Genomic DNA, 16,712 nt, shown 5'->3' on the forward strand with positions numbered 1-16,712 from the left:
GCATACTTTAATATTAAAAGAAGCCTGTCTCCATTCCGCTTTCCAGACCTAAAAAGGCTTACTTCGCGCGTTTACCATTAGAAACCCTCTGCAGTTTTCTAACCATCTGTTCAGGAAAATTCCAGTAAATGTATCCCATATTTCCAGAAAGGCATGACAGGACACAGCGCGGGAGGCGGTCTTCCTGTGTTCCATTGCATGATTAGTTATCAGACCCTCGCAGAAAGCAATTTAGTTAACAAGGATGATATCGGTGTGTAAAAGCTGCATTTAATTCCCCCTCCGTGGCTCATTGTTTCTGTTCGCTCTGTTAGTTTGTGCTGCCAATGATGTCATTCTGTGTTCACTTCGCAGCTACACAGTTGTAGTTCTATTTCTTGGTTTCTGCAGTGTCACAGTTGTTTTTATGCTCTGGTCGCCATTGTGAGTACACTAATAATAACAATTCCCATATCATTTTAAAGCAGAGTTTGTACAAAAAATAATGCATTACTCTACTCCTCGTTGTCCTGCCCAGCCCAGCCCCTCAAGACTCCATCTTCTGCCACCACCCCCAATGTACAGATTTCGGGATTATTATTTTTTTCTCCATTTCTAGCATTACCAATAAGTGTTCTTAGCCCGGACAGCTGTGCTGTGGCGACCCCTGGCGGCGATGCGCAGTATACCAGGTTGGTGGACGTTCACTTGCGAGGAGCGCTGCCCACAAGCACCTGAGGGAGCAGTGACGTGTGCCGGCAATGCGCGTGAGTCTGAGCCGGACCCCGGGCACCCACACAGCAGCGCTCCCGCCATGGATATTTCCATTCCCTCGGCCAGAAGGAGACTTGGTGATTCGCGGGAACAGCTCGTGTTACAACTTCTAAATTCGACCGCATCCCCGTCCTCCCCCGTTCACAAGACAGCGGAGACCTGCTGACAAGCAAAGGGAGCGGACAAGAAACTCCCGCCATGAGAGCAGAGCACGGTGAACGTTCCGAGAGAGCAGGAATCAGCTCTCTGAGGCAAATGGCTCTTCAGAAACCACCCCTTTAGGGAGTAGCACAGAGACAAACCACCCACAGGGGAAGGGCACAGCAAAAAAACATGGTCTGGCAATGGACACAGACCGAAGTGTCTGTGAATGAAGCACCGTAAAACAAGCTAGCAGTGCACAAGCAGACTGCTGTTCACAGAAGTGCCATGCGTTAACAACACCACTGCAAGAATCTCAGAACACCACAAGCAATCACTGCATGTGACTGACTGAAGCAGATGGCAGTAAAACTCCAGAGAATGGAACACGGCACAGCAAACACATCTGAATAGAGAGCATAAGACAGCAAGCACACAAGCCAAGGAAGAGGAATACATGAAGAACTCTCTGAAATGGAAAACAGCTAAAGACCTACGCTATGAGAAACAGGAGAAGCAAGTAACAGCAGGAATCTATCGCTCGACCATTCGAGAAATATCTGCTAAAGGGAGTGGAGTACTGCACGAAAACTCTCCTAAACAAGCATTTGCAATGCAACGGGTCTCGCATTTACGGGAGTTTGAGCTGTTGGCATTGTAAATGACAATGCCTTTTATTTATGTTTTGGTTTTGAAACATAAATAAAACACATTGTCATTTATATAATGCCAATAGCTTAAACTCGAGTAAATGCGAGACCTATTGCATTGCAAATGCTTGTTTTCTTTTTCATCTTTTTTTCTTTTCTACTTTTCTAATAGTTCTTTAATAGATAGGCATTGCGGTCTATATAGGACAAAGGCCCAATGGGGTGGCGCTATCCTTCACAATGGACCTTTTTGATCCTAATGCCCCGGAGGCTGGGCTGGGCTTAGGGTGGTAGGGTGGGTGGCCTTGCAGGAGGGGGAAGGAAGTGGACACCGAAGATTGACTCCTAGACCTGTAGGACTCATATTTTTATAAACCCATCCTGCCGTACCATAGATATTATCTGCAAAACACTCTGTTTGCCATGCTTCCCTTCCTCCGCACCTAGGCCCCTCGGGTTTTCATGAAAGTACTGGCATTGGTCATTGCCCACTTTTAGAAGTCAGGGATGCATATGTGTCCGAACTTTGATTACTAGCTGTTTAACGTGGGCTTGTTAAAGTTAGTCACAGACCTTCTCTTGACGACGTTCACACTCCTGACATCTTTGGGTTTTCTATCAATGATCTGAAGTGCTTCTTGAGCGCTTGGCAGAGGATTTCCTTCACTGGGGCTGACTTGGACACAGTGGCATTTCCAAGTATTACCACCACATCAGCGAGTCTAAGACACAATATGATCCCAATATTTCAGGCTCAATAATGGGTCTCGATGAAGGCTTCTCTGTGTCTTCTTGGACTCCTAGCTTTGTGCATCTTCCTTGTCCCAATCACCAGATGGTATATGCGGGCTCTGAAGTGGAACCTTTGGTTTCAGTGGGCCCAGCATCAGGGCTGCCTTTCTGACTCCATCCATAACTCAGAGGAGACAGCTCAGGGTCTTCTGTGGTGGCTGTCAAGCACCAATCTGGCCTGTGGCAGGACAGTCTTCCTTCCCCACTAAGACTTCACAGTTGGGGCAGATTCATCACTGCTGGGTGTGAGGGGTCTCCTGGAGGGAGATTGACATTAGAAGACTTTTACCCCAAACAGAGAACCAGTGCCACATCAATCTTTTGACACTTCTGGCAATTTATAAGGCCCTGAAACCATCTTGCCATTCATCAAGGGAAGGCTGGTACAGGTCCTCACAGACAATATGACTGCCCTGTGGTATTTTAACAAGCGGGGCAGGGTGGGGTCCTGGATTCTGTGCCAGGAGGCCATACATCACTTGAGGTGGCTGTACCAACAAAATATCTTTCTGGAGGGAAATCATCTGTCAGGTTCTCTGATGCCAAAGCAGATTAGTTCAGTAGGAGTCGGCTGGCAGATCACAAGTAGCATCTTTTCCTTAAGGTGGCAAGGGCATCTTTGATCTAAGATGCATGCCTTGACTATCTGTTCTCTACTAGTGAGAATGTGCAGTGTTTAAACTACTGCACACTGGAGTTTCCTTCAGGAAAGTCACAGCGGGTCGCAAGCTAAATGCAATGGAATATGTTCTCCTGTACATGTTCCTGCCACTGCTTCTAATGCCTTGAGTTCTGAGGAAAGTCAAGACAGACCTGGCCCATATCATTTTATTAGCTCTGGACTGGACCAAGAAAGTATGGTACCAAGAGCTCCTAAGTTTGACCATTTTTTTTCTGATCTGGCTACCACTTTGGAGAACCTCCTGTCCCAGCAAAGGACAGGGCACTGCACCCTGGTCTCCGCAACCTATACCTCCATGCATGGAGATTGAGCAACAGCAGTTAAATATGTTCGATCTGCCAGCTGCCATAGTCGATGTTGTCCTTGCAACCCAACCACCTCACAAAAAAAAAATCTAAGCTAGGCGCTGAGAAACATTTGCTGCCTGGTGTTGCGCTACCATCTGTGATCAAAAGACAGGACCCAGGTCTTGTGTATAAATCTCTCCCCTAACACATCATACTGACTAGAAAATGTTTTAAACAGATGTCAAATGAAACGTAGAAACGGGTAGTGAGATAAATCCATGAATTAACCATATGGCAGATGGTGTCTCAGCTACTGTAAAGGGTAATTTTATTTTATTGCTCTATACTTAACATTGTGTAAGTCGCATCTTTTAGCCGTTATTTTCTGTATGTGTGTTAAATTGTAAGGCAAAAATAAATCAGTCTCGTTCAGGTATTTCCATGGCACACTACTGTATTTTAAAAATCTGCAACATCAAACTCAATTGCATAATCAATCTAAGTTGACTTTGCCAGTGCTGTAAGAGGGACTTGTCACTTTTTATAATGCAGATGACACAATATTATTGAAAGAGTAAATGTGAGTTGACAATGGGGTCAAGCCGTTAACTACAACAGCCATAGCCTTTTCCAAATTAGTCCCCCCAATTGCTCGTAAAAGTTCAGCAGCATCCTGCTGGGATACTTTCCAAAGTTCATTGATGGTGTATAAAAATGATTTAGAACTTGGTGATCTAGAACCTAACAAGAAATCTTGGAAAGCCATGTAATCAGAAAAGAGAGACAAGTGCTCCCTAACTGCAGATAAAGTTGAATGTTGTAACCATTCCTGGCATAACTTCCCTACACTGTAGGTAGTAACCACTCTTGCATGTTGTGTCTGCACTTAATGTGGGTCTGATCTGCTTCCTTTGAAACCCTTTGTGAAATTCAAAAAATATGCATCTCAACCATTAGTATCCAGTGGCCAAACTAACCATCTGTCTGAACCTAAAAGTGAAACATTATATGTACCATTCTGTATCATGTTGTTGAGCTATTCCTCTGTGCAATTTGATGAGTGTTGCCAGTTGTCAAAACGTGCAGTGGGGGGAATGTTTGGTATATTCATGTCTTTAATTTTAGCCAAACCCAGGCAGGTGGTTTTCTGTACTGTTTTATCCAGGAAAATAAATTGTCTTGGTAGTAGACAAGCTCTAAACAACGTTTAATTGTGCTGGACTAGGAAAGGCACTTTGCCCATTCTGTCCCGCAGGACTTTCTAGTGTGAATTTGTTCTGCAGACCCACCTCCTCCCTTCAACGCCATCAGTGCCGAGCTGTCTGTAATTCCTGATGCCGGAATTAGATCCAGAAGCATTCTTGAAAGCTATTATTTTATCTTCTCCAAAGCATTGACTCCATTGGGCTCAGCTTCGGGTCCAGTGCCCTCAGCAGACATGCTGCTGTTCTTACCGTTTCAACTGATGCCGTTCTGTGCCACAACATTAAATACTTCCTACCACTTCAATCTGGCTCTTCTCTTCTCGGCACCATAGGTGGTGCTGAGGTTGGCATGGCATCCACCTCCTCTACCACCATCGGTGCCAGATACAACTCCACTGGTGCTGCAGTCTGACGTTGAGCCTCAGATACATTTTCGGAGAGAGACTCAGTGACTGATAGAAGAAGAGGCTAACAGATCTTAAATTCACGAGATATTTGGAACAGATTCAATCCCCATAATTTTTTACCCTTAACCTGACCAAGAACTGGATTATCTAGAAATTCAAGGCATCTCCTCGACGAGTGGCTTAGATACGTCTCCTGAGCTGCTATAAAATTTCCTTCAGGATCACTGACTGCGAGGTTGTCTGACTACATAAATTGTACTGAAGGCAGCAGAGTTTCTAGAATTACAATTGCCTACCACTGAGGTGAAAGCTAACAACCTCTTTGAGGTTCTCATATATACTTCTGCTTCTATCATACCCCTTCTCTCATTCAACGCGGCATTGCTGGAGCCCATCATGGCAGCTTGAGAGAAACCATCCTGTGGTCCAGCTGTCAGCTGACTGATAGCCCACTAATATTGTCCTGCGCCTGGAGACCTGGCTTTCCTCTCCATGCACCCAGCACCAGAGAGCTACGTCATACAGGCTTCTTGTTCAGGGACCCAGTCAAGTGGTGCATTTACAACATCCCCCTTTGATTGAAAATTGATGCACCTGGAAGCTTGGTGCAAGAAGGCTTTCTCTACGAAGCATATGGCCCTCAATTCACTAAATGCCAACTGCCTTCTTGGACATTACAGCCATGCGCTTTAGGACATGGCCCAGATACTTCTTCTGCATGTCCTGGGAGATATGAAAGAACAATTCCAGGAACTTATAGCTGATGGACAAAATGCGTCATGATACATCATTAAATCTGGGCTAGATATGGCAGACTCTGTAGAGCAAGCTATGGGTACCTCAATCACTGTACGACATCTTGCTGGCCATCGTACGTCCAACTTTTCATCTAATGTTCAAACCAATCTTATGGATCTTGGGAACCACCTCTTTGTTGCTAAGGCAGACTCAGCGCTGGAACGCTCCAGACCAGAAAGGACACAGCCTGATCCTTCGGGCTTCAACTTCCACCTCCGAGCAAGGACTTTCAGCCTTATTGCTGCTTTTGTGGCTTTGGGAGAGGATGTGCTTTTTGTCTCAGACAGTACCAGCCTACTCTCCAGCAGCTGTCTAACCCACTCATCAGGCAGTAAACGGTGAGCAACAAGGAAAAGGGTGCAAATCTACCTTGCAGCCCTCCTCTTCTACCGTCTCCCCTGCACCTACAGGAAAGTAGGTCAGGGTTCCCGTCCCCAGCCTCATACAGGGCCTGTGGGAGGGAGGGTGACACTCTATCTTCTGGCCAGGAAAGCCGTTACTTCAGACCACTGAGTCCTTCAAATCATAGGCAAGGGCTACACTCTTCCCTTCCTTCAAGTTCTGCCCCCAAGCCGCCTCCTCCCTTGTCCCCTCCTTCGGAGCATCACGCCATTCTTCAGCAGGAGGTGGCAGCTCTCCTTCTCAAAGGAGCGGTGGAGTTAGTTCCAGAAGAAGAAATGGGCCAAGATTGTTACACATGTTAGTTCCTGATGCCCAAGAAAGGATGGCTGTTTGCGCCCAATCCTGGGTCTCAAGAGCCTGAGACTTTTCCTCAAAAATGAGAAGTTCAAGATGCTGAACCTAGCTCAATTTCTTCTGGTGCTGGAGTTTGGAGACAGGATGGTGTCCCTGTACCTGCAGAATGTGTACTTTGACATCCTTATCCTGCGGCCTCATCGGAAGTACTTGTGGTTTGTAGTAGGTTCTACACACTAACAATTTGTGGTATTACCCTTTGGTTTCATATCGCCCCCTTGAGTCTTCACGAGGGTGATGGCAGTGATGCAGCTCATTTCAGATGGTCAGGCATCCCCATTTTTCCATATCTGGATGACTGGCTCCTCAAAGCCAGTTCACCGACGTTGTAGTTGCATAATTTGCTGTCGACTTCATCTCTGCTGTTAGTCAACATCTTTTCAATCAATGGGCCTAAATTTCACCTGTGGACTCCCAATGACTCCAGTTCATATGGTCGGTACTGGACACCACTTTCCCCTGTGTCTTTCCTCCTTCACAGAGAATGCAAAATATCTGGAGATCGGTCCATACTTACGTGGAGGTGCAAGAGTTCTAGTACTGAGAGTCCTGTGATTCCTGGGTCTGCTGCTTTCTTGTATTCTGTTATTCACATACTCACATTGGCATATGAGGGCCCTGTAGTAAACCCTCTAAAGGCCGTGGCTCCAGTGTGGAGGTCACCTGTGGACTCAATCATGATCTCTCCAAGCGTTGCGGAGGAAGTGGCTTGGTGGGGAAAGGAGGTGAATCTGACACATTGTATGGTCTTCACTCTTCCTTTGGCCGTGACTATGGTGGTGATGGATACCTCTACCCTGGGGTGGGAAACTCATCTGCGGGATCTGGAGATCAGGAGACTTTGGCATCCAGAGGATCAGGTGCTTCACCTCAACCTGGTAGAACTCTGGATGATTCGGCTATCTCTCAAGGCCTTCATCACCTCCATCATAGGTCAGTCCGTCCAGATCTTGATGGACAGCATGACTGTGATGTAATATGCCTAAAAGCAAGGGGAGTAGGGTCTCACTTCCTTTGGCTGGCAGTGTTTAGACTGTGGTCTTGGAAACTCTGCCAAGGGTTCTGGCTCAGCGCCAATCATCTAGCAGGGTCTCTGAATTTCAGAGCCAACAGCCTGAGCCAGCGTTATCTTGTCAATCATGAGAGACGTCTTCAGGCAGAGGTATTCCTGGACATCTTCACCCAGTGGAAAATACTCAGTGTCAGCAGTTCTGCCCCCTCCAATATCTGTTGAGGAGATCCTAGGGTACGCGGAACTTTCAGCTGCATTACACATTTACCCCGTAGCCTTGAGACCTTGAGTTCTGAGAAAGATTTCTCAAGACTGGGCACAAGTCATTTTCATTGCTCTTAATTGGCTGAGAAGGGTGTGATGCAGACCTTCTGCGCTTCTCCACATGTCCCCCGCTTTGCATTCCATTCAGCCTGGACCTTCTCTCTCAGACAGGGTACTAATTCTGCACCCCAACCTCCGAGACCTCCACCTTCATGCTTGGAAATTGAGCTGGGACAATTGAGCTCCTTTTGGCTGCCCATGGAGGCGATAGACATCATCTTATGTGGACATTGCCCCTCCACTAAGTGGGCCTATTACAGCAGATATGGCAACTTTGTTGATGGATGTGCGGATAATGGTGGTGATCCTTTCCAGGCCAAGCTATACCAAGTGCTGCAGTTTGTGATTTTCCTGGCTCAGAGGGGCTGACCCATTGCTACTGTGAAGGGCTATTTATCTGCCTTGTACTCTTTCCTCTGTCTGCTGGATCAGCTATCCCTGTTTAAGTCCCCTGTTGTTATCTGTTTTCTTATGGGCCTGTCTAACCTTTTGCCTCCCACTCCCATTGTTTTCCTCAATGAGACTTGAATTTGGTTCTCACGTTTTTAATGGGGACTCCATTGGAGCCCCTGCACAGTTGCACCCTTCGAATGTTGACCCTGAAACTATGGGCCTCATTATTTACAAGATATGACGCATGACGCTACAGGAACACAGCAATGCATCAAAATCTCTTACTCATGCATCAGAAATCCTTATGATGTCATGGATGCGCCGTATTGATAATCCATGGCGCAAGGATTCATGATGCATCAGAAATTCGGATGTATTCATGGGAAGGATGCATCAAGGCATCATGCCCAAAATGACACATTGCTGTAGTTGGTCATAAAATTTACTCAACTACAGCAATGCGTCAAAAAAGAGAGGCGATGCGTCAGTTACTACTGATGCATGTAGCCTACTGTATAGGACAAACGAAATAGTGTGAAAAGGTGAAAAACTCCCCTTGCACTCAATAACATTGGTCCTGTATGTCACGCATACAAGTTGGCATAGTGTACTATGTGTACTACTATACCCACGTATGTGATACATAAGGCGTTAATAGAGTGTAATGTGTAATTTACTATGTTATCTACCTTATGTGTGCACTTACCTGTTGAGGGGGTGAGACTTGATTGCAGATTACAATTTTTCAAGACACTTCAGCTGGTCAAACTCTTCGAAATAGCCAATGCGTCATTCAAACACCTGGGTTTTTTAGGCATAGGGAGTTTGACGCATCTCAGGCACAGTGGCCCTCTTCCAGACAATGTGTAATTTTTTTTTTAAAAAGTCATAAATACCAATGTGTTAGTTTTACAGGGGATTTTCCGATTGAACGCTTACCTTGCATATAGTAAAATTAACGTGACGCAGCCGATTCCGACGGGGGAAAAAACGACACAGGTTGATGTAAAGTGAAGCATCCTCAAAAATACGTCACCATGTAAGTATAGAGCCGTAATGGCTAGGCGCTGGCGGAGAACTCCGCTCCGCCAGCAGATTGTGCGGAAATTTGCCTACTCCACATTCTCTGCGGAGCGCAGAATTGGCAAATCTCCACACACTCCGCAGCGGAGCAAAGTTGGCCAGCACCCACCTCCACCCCCCTTTTAAAAATTAATTAGACATTACCTAAAACAAACAAAAAAATACTTACCTGTACTCTGGCGTCACCGGGCTGCCCTCCTTCTCTTCCTCGTCGTCTCTCTCTCGAAACTTGGGTGATCATTACGAAAACTACGCATGCGCGTGCATGCGCATTTCTCACAAAAAGTGTGCATGCTCGGGCATGCGCGCATGTGCAGTTTTCGGAATGATCACCCAAGTTTTGAGAGAGAGACAGCGAGGTAGAGAAGAAGGGTTGCCTGGGGACGCCGCAGTTCAGGTAAGTGGGGTTTTTTTTGTTTTAAGTAATGTCTAATTAATTTTCAATAGGGGGGGGTGGAGGTGGCTGGCGGAGCGAAGCGTAGTTCCACGAAGTTGGGTCCCAACTCCATGGACCTCTGCGTCGTCCCGCTACGCCAGCTCCACCCAGGGTTAGTAATGGCCCCAAATTTCATGCTCATTCCACAAAGACCAAAGCTGCTTCTACTGACCTTTCCAGAGGCGTCCCGGTTGTCGACATCTGCTGAGCAACTATGTGTTCACCCCTGCATACTTTTGCAGATCACTACTTGTAGGATAGCCAGCAGTCTAGTGGCTAAGGAGGGCGGATCCCAGAGGTCAGAGGAAGGGGAGGAGTCACGGGGAGAAAGGGCAGTTAGAATAGGGACGAGGTAGAGATAAGAAGTAGAGAATAAAGCTCCTGCAAAACCTCAAAGGGTGTCTGTTATTATTTGTAGCACGATGCTACAACTGGCGACGAGGGTGGGATGAGCAAGCCCACACCAGTCACAGAGCCCTGGAGCGTGGTGAAGAACCGGACCTGCCTGAGGCGATTGAGCACCTCTGGATGCCACCAGTGACTACAGAAGTCGGGAGCCTACCCCGACCCTGCCTCGTGCCCCCAGAGTGAAGAAGAAGGTGCCTGACGCTGGAGACGCCGTCTCCAAAAGCCTGCCTGCAAGCGCTGTTGAGCGCGCTAAAAAAACGAAGACTGAAAATCCCTCGCTGCCGGCTAATCTCACGCCCGATGCGTGAGCTTTGGCAGGGTCGGCGCGCAAGAAGAGCGGGAAGCTGCAGAACAAGGCGGGAGCCCACCCCGACCTCACCTGGTAGCTGTCACCGCCGTGAATGAGCAGGGACTGGAGGGTGCCACCCCTGAAGATGCCCGCCGGTGAGTCCAACTTGTAGTGGACTGAATGAGCTGGGAGAGAGCCTCGCGCGTGTGTGCAGGGACGGCGGCCATCTTGAAATCAGGCAGCTTTCGGGACACTCCCTTGAATATTGAAGAGCGGCCATCTTGAAGTCAGGCACCCAGCAAAAAGCAAGAGCAAGTAAGCACTGGTAAATGCAAACAAGCATTGACAAGAGCAAGTAAGCACATGCAAACAAGCATTGACAAGAGCAAGTAAGCACTGGTAAATGCAAACAAGCATTGACAAGAGCAAGTAAGCACATGCAAACAAGCATTGACAAGAGCAAGTAAGCACTGGTAAATGCAAACTAACGAACACTGATATAAACGAAATAAAGAAGCGTTGCCACGAATAAACAAACAAGCATTGGCGAGAACACAGCACAAAACGAGATTCATCAAGGAGGTAGGAGAAAGACGTCGAGGAAATGGCAACATCACCACGACGGAAGCCCCTGGCTGTGGGAGGATCGCACCTGCGAGCCCCGGAATACCTGACTGTGACCACAGGAGGGAGCATGGGCCCCAAGTGGCAGGAGTGGTTAGAGGATTTCGAGGACTACATTGAGGGATCCAAGGTGACGGAAGACGAAGAGAAGCTCATTGCCCTTCGCAATCTCGCAGGCCGAGAAATAAGCAGAATAATAAAGGACCTCCCGCCGGCTGAAACAGGGACATATGACGATGTGCGGAACGCACTGAACAAAAAATTCCTTCACAAACGAAATGTCGATTACGAGCGCCATGCATTCCATCAAGCACGCCAAGGAAAGGAGGAGGCGATGTGTGCGTTCATCATGAGACTGCGACGGCTGTCGAGATACTGCGAGTTCGAAAGGTTCTCGCCGGAGGCGGCCATCAAATCGCAAATTATTACAGGTTGCCACTCAGAGACACTTCGGCGACGGCTATTGAGGAAGCCTCATGATCTAGAAGAGATTGAAGAGATGACTCGCATCTACGATCAGGCGGAGGAACACGCTGCCACCATTGAAACAGGTCACGTTGTCAGCCATGAGCAAGCGCATCGTGTTCAGACACGCCCGAGTGACAGAAGGAAATACTCCCCCGAGAACAACTGGAGGTCCAGCACATCGTCTCACCAACGGCGTCCGGAGTATGGAAGACAGGACGCCCGGCGAAGAGACAGGAAGACTGAAAGGATTAAGCGGTGTTACCGGTGTGGTCGTGACTATCCTCATGTGGGCACCTGTCCGGCCATGAGTCAGCGGTGCAGGAAATGTGGGCGGTCAAATCACTTTGAGGCAATGTGTGGGGACTATCACCGAAACAAGCGGAGCGAGCAGACTAGGTCGTCCCGATCAGGCACCCAAAAACATCACATACGGGCTGTTCAAGGAGAAACTGTGCGGTCCCCCGGTTCATCTCACTCCAGCCGGGAATCACGCCGGTCGTGTTGGGATCGACGATCTCCGTCCCGGGACTCGAGCTCCTCATCATCCTCCCGAGACTCCGCATACACAGTGGAGTATCTGAACATGATTGCAGATCCCGATCAGCTGAAGAAATATCCGCGACTAGACATCAAGGTGGGGAATCACAACACTAAATTTGTCATGGATAGCGGTGCGTCACTGAACTACATTCCAGTTACAGAGCACGACAAAATGGTCCCGAAGCCTCCACTGACGTTTGCACCGGTCCGCGTGTTCACGTGGATGTCTGACAAACCACTTCCTTGCCTGGGCAAATTTCACACAACACTCACGCACGGCACCATTACCATACAGGCGGTCATACACGTCATCGAAGGGCCTGAGGCCGACTGCCTCCTCAGCCTCCCCACGGCCGAACGACTTCGTTTGGTAGAGATTCTTTTCAATATCAACAACACACAGGACTATGTCACCAAGTTTCCTGAACTCTTTCAGGGTCTGGGCAAGCTGAGAGGTTGCCAGGTTCGGCTGCACATCAATGAACAAGTCAAGCCTGTTGCGCAGCACCCGCGACGGGTTCCCTATCATCTACAACAGGCGGTTGAAGAGGAACTTCAGGACCTGCTCGCAGCAGACATCATCGAGCGCACTGAGGGACCGACGCCATGGGTATCCCCAGTGGTCATCGTGCCGGAAAAAGGGACCCCCAACAAAGTGAGATTGTGCGTCGACATGCGATTGCCAAATACCGCAATTGAACGTGAACGACACCCCGGACCTCACCTGAGCGATATGATCGCTGCTCTAAATGGCGCAAAGGTGTTTTCAAAGCTGGACCTGAATAAAGGTTATCACCAGTTGGAACTGAATGTCAAGTCTCGCTACATCACCACATTCGCCACGCACCTAGGGCTGTTCCGGTACAAACGGCTGAGCTTTGGTGTCTCGTCCGCTGCGAGATTTTTCAGGAAGCTATCCGCCAAGTCATCCACCACATTCCGAACACGCTGAACTACAGCGATGACATCCTGGTCTATGGAACGGACGTGACTGAGCATGACATCGCTCTTGATCGTGTTTGCCATGCCCTGCTGGGCGCAAATCTGACGCTGAACAAAGAGAAGTGTGAATTTCACAAGGCCACCCTGAAGTTCTTCGGTCATATCTTCTCTGATGAGGGCATGAAGCCTGACCCGGATAAGATTGCGACATTGAATAACACCAACAGCCCGCAGGACGTCAATGATTTGCGTTCCTTTCTAGGAATGGCCAGCTATTGTGCCCGCTACATCCGGGACTACGCGACCAACAGTCACCCACTTCGAGTCCTGACCAAGCTCGGTCAGCCGTTTGACTGGACACCTGAGTGTGAGAGGGCGCTCAAGGAGATAAAACAGGCGGTGGAGTCGGCCGACAGCCTGTCCTATTTCAATCCACGACGGAAAACAGAAATCACTGTCGATGCCAGCCCTGTTGGTTTGGGTGCCATTCTGGCCCAATATGATGACGACGCTGACCAGAGGAGGATCGTTGCATATGCCAGCCGCAGCCTGTCGGATCCTGAGAAGAAGTACTCACAGCCGGAGAAGGAAAATCTTGCTGTAGTGTGGGCGTGCGAACATTTCCACGTTTTCATTTATGGCAAGCACTTCACCCTGATTACGGATCATCAGGCGCTTCTCACCATATACGGCAACCCCAAGTCCAAGATGCCGCCGAGAATTGAGAGATGGGGTCTCCGGCTTCAGGAGTACACGTTCACAATTATTCATAGACCAGGGAAGGCGGAGAACCCGGCTGACTATATGTCTCGTCACCCTCAACCATCTGTGGAATCGAGTCCATCGATTGCCGAGGAATATATTCACTTCGTGACTGATCGAGCACTACCGCCGGCCATCCCCATGGAAGCCATTCGGGAGGCCACTGCTCAGGACGACATTCTGCAATCAGTGGTACACCGGATCCGCATGAATAAATGGAGACACATGACACCAGAGGAAGACGCCGATGCGACCATCCGGAAGGAGATACAGGCATTCCGGCATGTATGTGAGGAACTCTCAGTCACCACGGAAGGAATCATTCTAAGAAGTCACCGACTCGTCATCCCCAGGCAGCTGCGACAGGGAGTCATCGACTTGGCTCATGAAGGACATAGAGGGGTGATGTCCACGAAGAGAGCCTTAAGGGAACGTGTCTGGTTCCCTTTCCTGGATCAGATGGTAGAATCCACGCTAAAAGACTGTCATCTCTGTCAGTTAACGAGCCAATGCAATCCACCGGCACCGCTGCAAATGACCACCTTACCCAGCGGAGTATGGCAAGAGATCGCCATGGACTTCTATGGGCCACTGCAGTCTGGCCAATATGTGATCGTCATAATTGATGAATACTCGCGTTTTCCCATAGCTCAAATGATTTCATCTACCAGCGCCTCTTGTACTCTAAAAGTATTAGACGATGTATTTGCAACATGGGGTGTCCCCAGAGAGGTCAAAACAGACAATGGGCCCCCGTTCAATGGACAGGAATTCAGCGCTTTTGCAAAGCACATGGACTTGAAACATCGGAAAGTCACGCCGCTCTGGCCCCAAGCAAATGGCACTGTTGAGAGGTTCATGGCCACGATTAAAAGGACATTTCAGCAGGCATCCGCCGAGAAGAAAGAACTCCAGGCCGCTCTGACGGAAGTTCTCAGAGCATACAGGACAACACCACACTCGACTACTGGACAATGCCCTGCCACCCTCATGCTAGGGCACCCAATGAGGAACCGCATCCCAACATGGGAAGGCGCTTTGCAAGCTGTATCACCAGGCCTCCTCCATCAGGAAATGGTAGCGACGGACAAGCACCATAAAGACAAAATGAAATCGTATGCTGATGCAAAACGAAGGGCGAGGTCTCCGTCTTTGCATGAAGGGGATCTTGTTCTCGTCAAACAAGAACAGCGGAAGAAAACTGACTCCCGGTTCCGTGATGAACCACTGGTGGTTACCCGCCAGAAGGGCACCATGTTGACCGCAGAATCTGAGCACCGCAGAATAACAAGAAATGTTTCCCATTTCAAGAAGTGTCTGCAGGACACAAACGGATCAGGGAAAGACATGACTCTCTCACCGGCAGGTGAAGAACATGACCTTATCACCGCTGGGGACCAAGGTCAGCAAAGTGAGCCAGTGGCGAGTGCGTCCACCGGGACCCCGTCACTGCGGCCACGTCAGGAGATCCGGCCACCCAGGAGACTCATCGAAGAGATGGACTAGAGCACTGTTGCTCTGTTATTTTATGAAGAAAAGGGGAGATGTAGGATAGCCAGCAGTCTAGTGGCTAAGGAGGGCGGATCCCAGAGGTCAGAGGAAGGGGAGGAGTCACGGGGAGAAAGGGCAGTTAGAATAGGGACGAGGTAGAGATAAGAAGTAGAGAATAAAGCTCCTGCAAAACCTCAAAGGGTGTCTGTTATTATTTGTAGCACGATGCTACACTACTGCCTTTCTTTTCAGGCATGTAGTAACAGGTACTTTGTATGAGGAGATGTGCATGATATTCCTGGTTAATGTGAACGACTCAGTCCCATCTCCTAGGGAGGTATTACTTTGGAGCTCCTTCATTAGGTGAGGAATCTGTGGGAATATGTACCCATCTGAACAAAAATGTACTTACCTTCATTAACAATATTTACGTTGGATGAATAATCTTTCCACAGATTTTTCCCAGCCCTCCCTCCTGCCCGATGAGCTAATGCCATGCTTAGTAAGATAGCAAGGAATGCAAACGTCCTATGTGCTGTATTTGTTGCTGTCCTGCTCTCTGTGTTCCTCCCTGCCCCCTCGTTAAAGCCTAGATGGAAAGGGAATTGACAACAAGAAGAAATGTGGCCTCATTCTGCTAAGGCCAGTGAGTTCCTGTGAGGTATGGGAGACTCAGGGGCCCCTCATCACATTTTGCGGGGAATCATTTTGTTTAACACCACTGAATATGGCAATTATATACTCCGGAGATGTCACTGAATTTGGCACTTAACATACTCTGGTGATGTCTCATCCGTAAGCAGAGTGCAGAGTTCAGTAGCAGTGTGGTGTCACCTGGCTCTGCTGGAGCATCATTGCTGAGGTAAAGATTTCCACACCAGGGGGCATATTATCAAAACAGGCGATAAAATTATCGCCGCTTTACGCCGATAATGTGCTTGATAATATGCTCTATGGAATTCCAATTGAAGCCCATGTTAGATGTGAAGGACATCTAACCTGAGCTTCAATTGGAATTCCATAGGGCATATTATCAAGCCCATTATCCCGTTTTAGCTGCAGTTTTCTGCCGCTACAGCAGCGATAATTTTATCGCCTGGCTTGATAATATGCCCTCAGTTTCGTGACTCGAAGGAATAGTCATAAGGTGACCAATCTAAAGGAAGATTATGTATGTGCTAGAAATATTGTAACCAAATGTAAGTAACGTGCAAGCGGTCTATTTAATTTGACTATATTGCAAATAAGTGGCTGAACAGCTTAATACAATCTTTGATGTTAGCAGTGTTCATTCATTTTTAAGCTCACTACTACATTTTACTACTGGTTTGCATGATTTTATTACAACTTTAGTGGCCTGGAATATATGGCAAACTAAGGGCCATATTATCAAGGAACGGCCATAACATTATCGCCGCTTTAGCAGCAGGAAACTGGCGCTAAAGCGGCGATAATGGGCTTGATAATAT

At 48.2% G+C, this 16,712-nt stretch overlaps 1 protein-coding gene across 1 annotated transcript in view; it reads left to right on the forward strand.

The window, feature by feature from the left end:
* SHOC1 (shortage in chiasmata 1) overlaps positions 1-16,712 on the forward strand; it is a 1,571,389-nt gene that overhangs the window by 1,498,388 nt on the left and 56,289 nt on the right. The window lies entirely within an intron of this gene.

Source organism: Triturus cristatus, chromosome 2_2, assembly GCF_964204655.1.
Source record: "Triturus cristatus chromosome 2_2, aTriCri1.1, whole genome shotgun sequence".
NCBI lineage: Eukaryota > Metazoa > Chordata > Amphibia > Caudata > Salamandridae > Triturus > Triturus cristatus.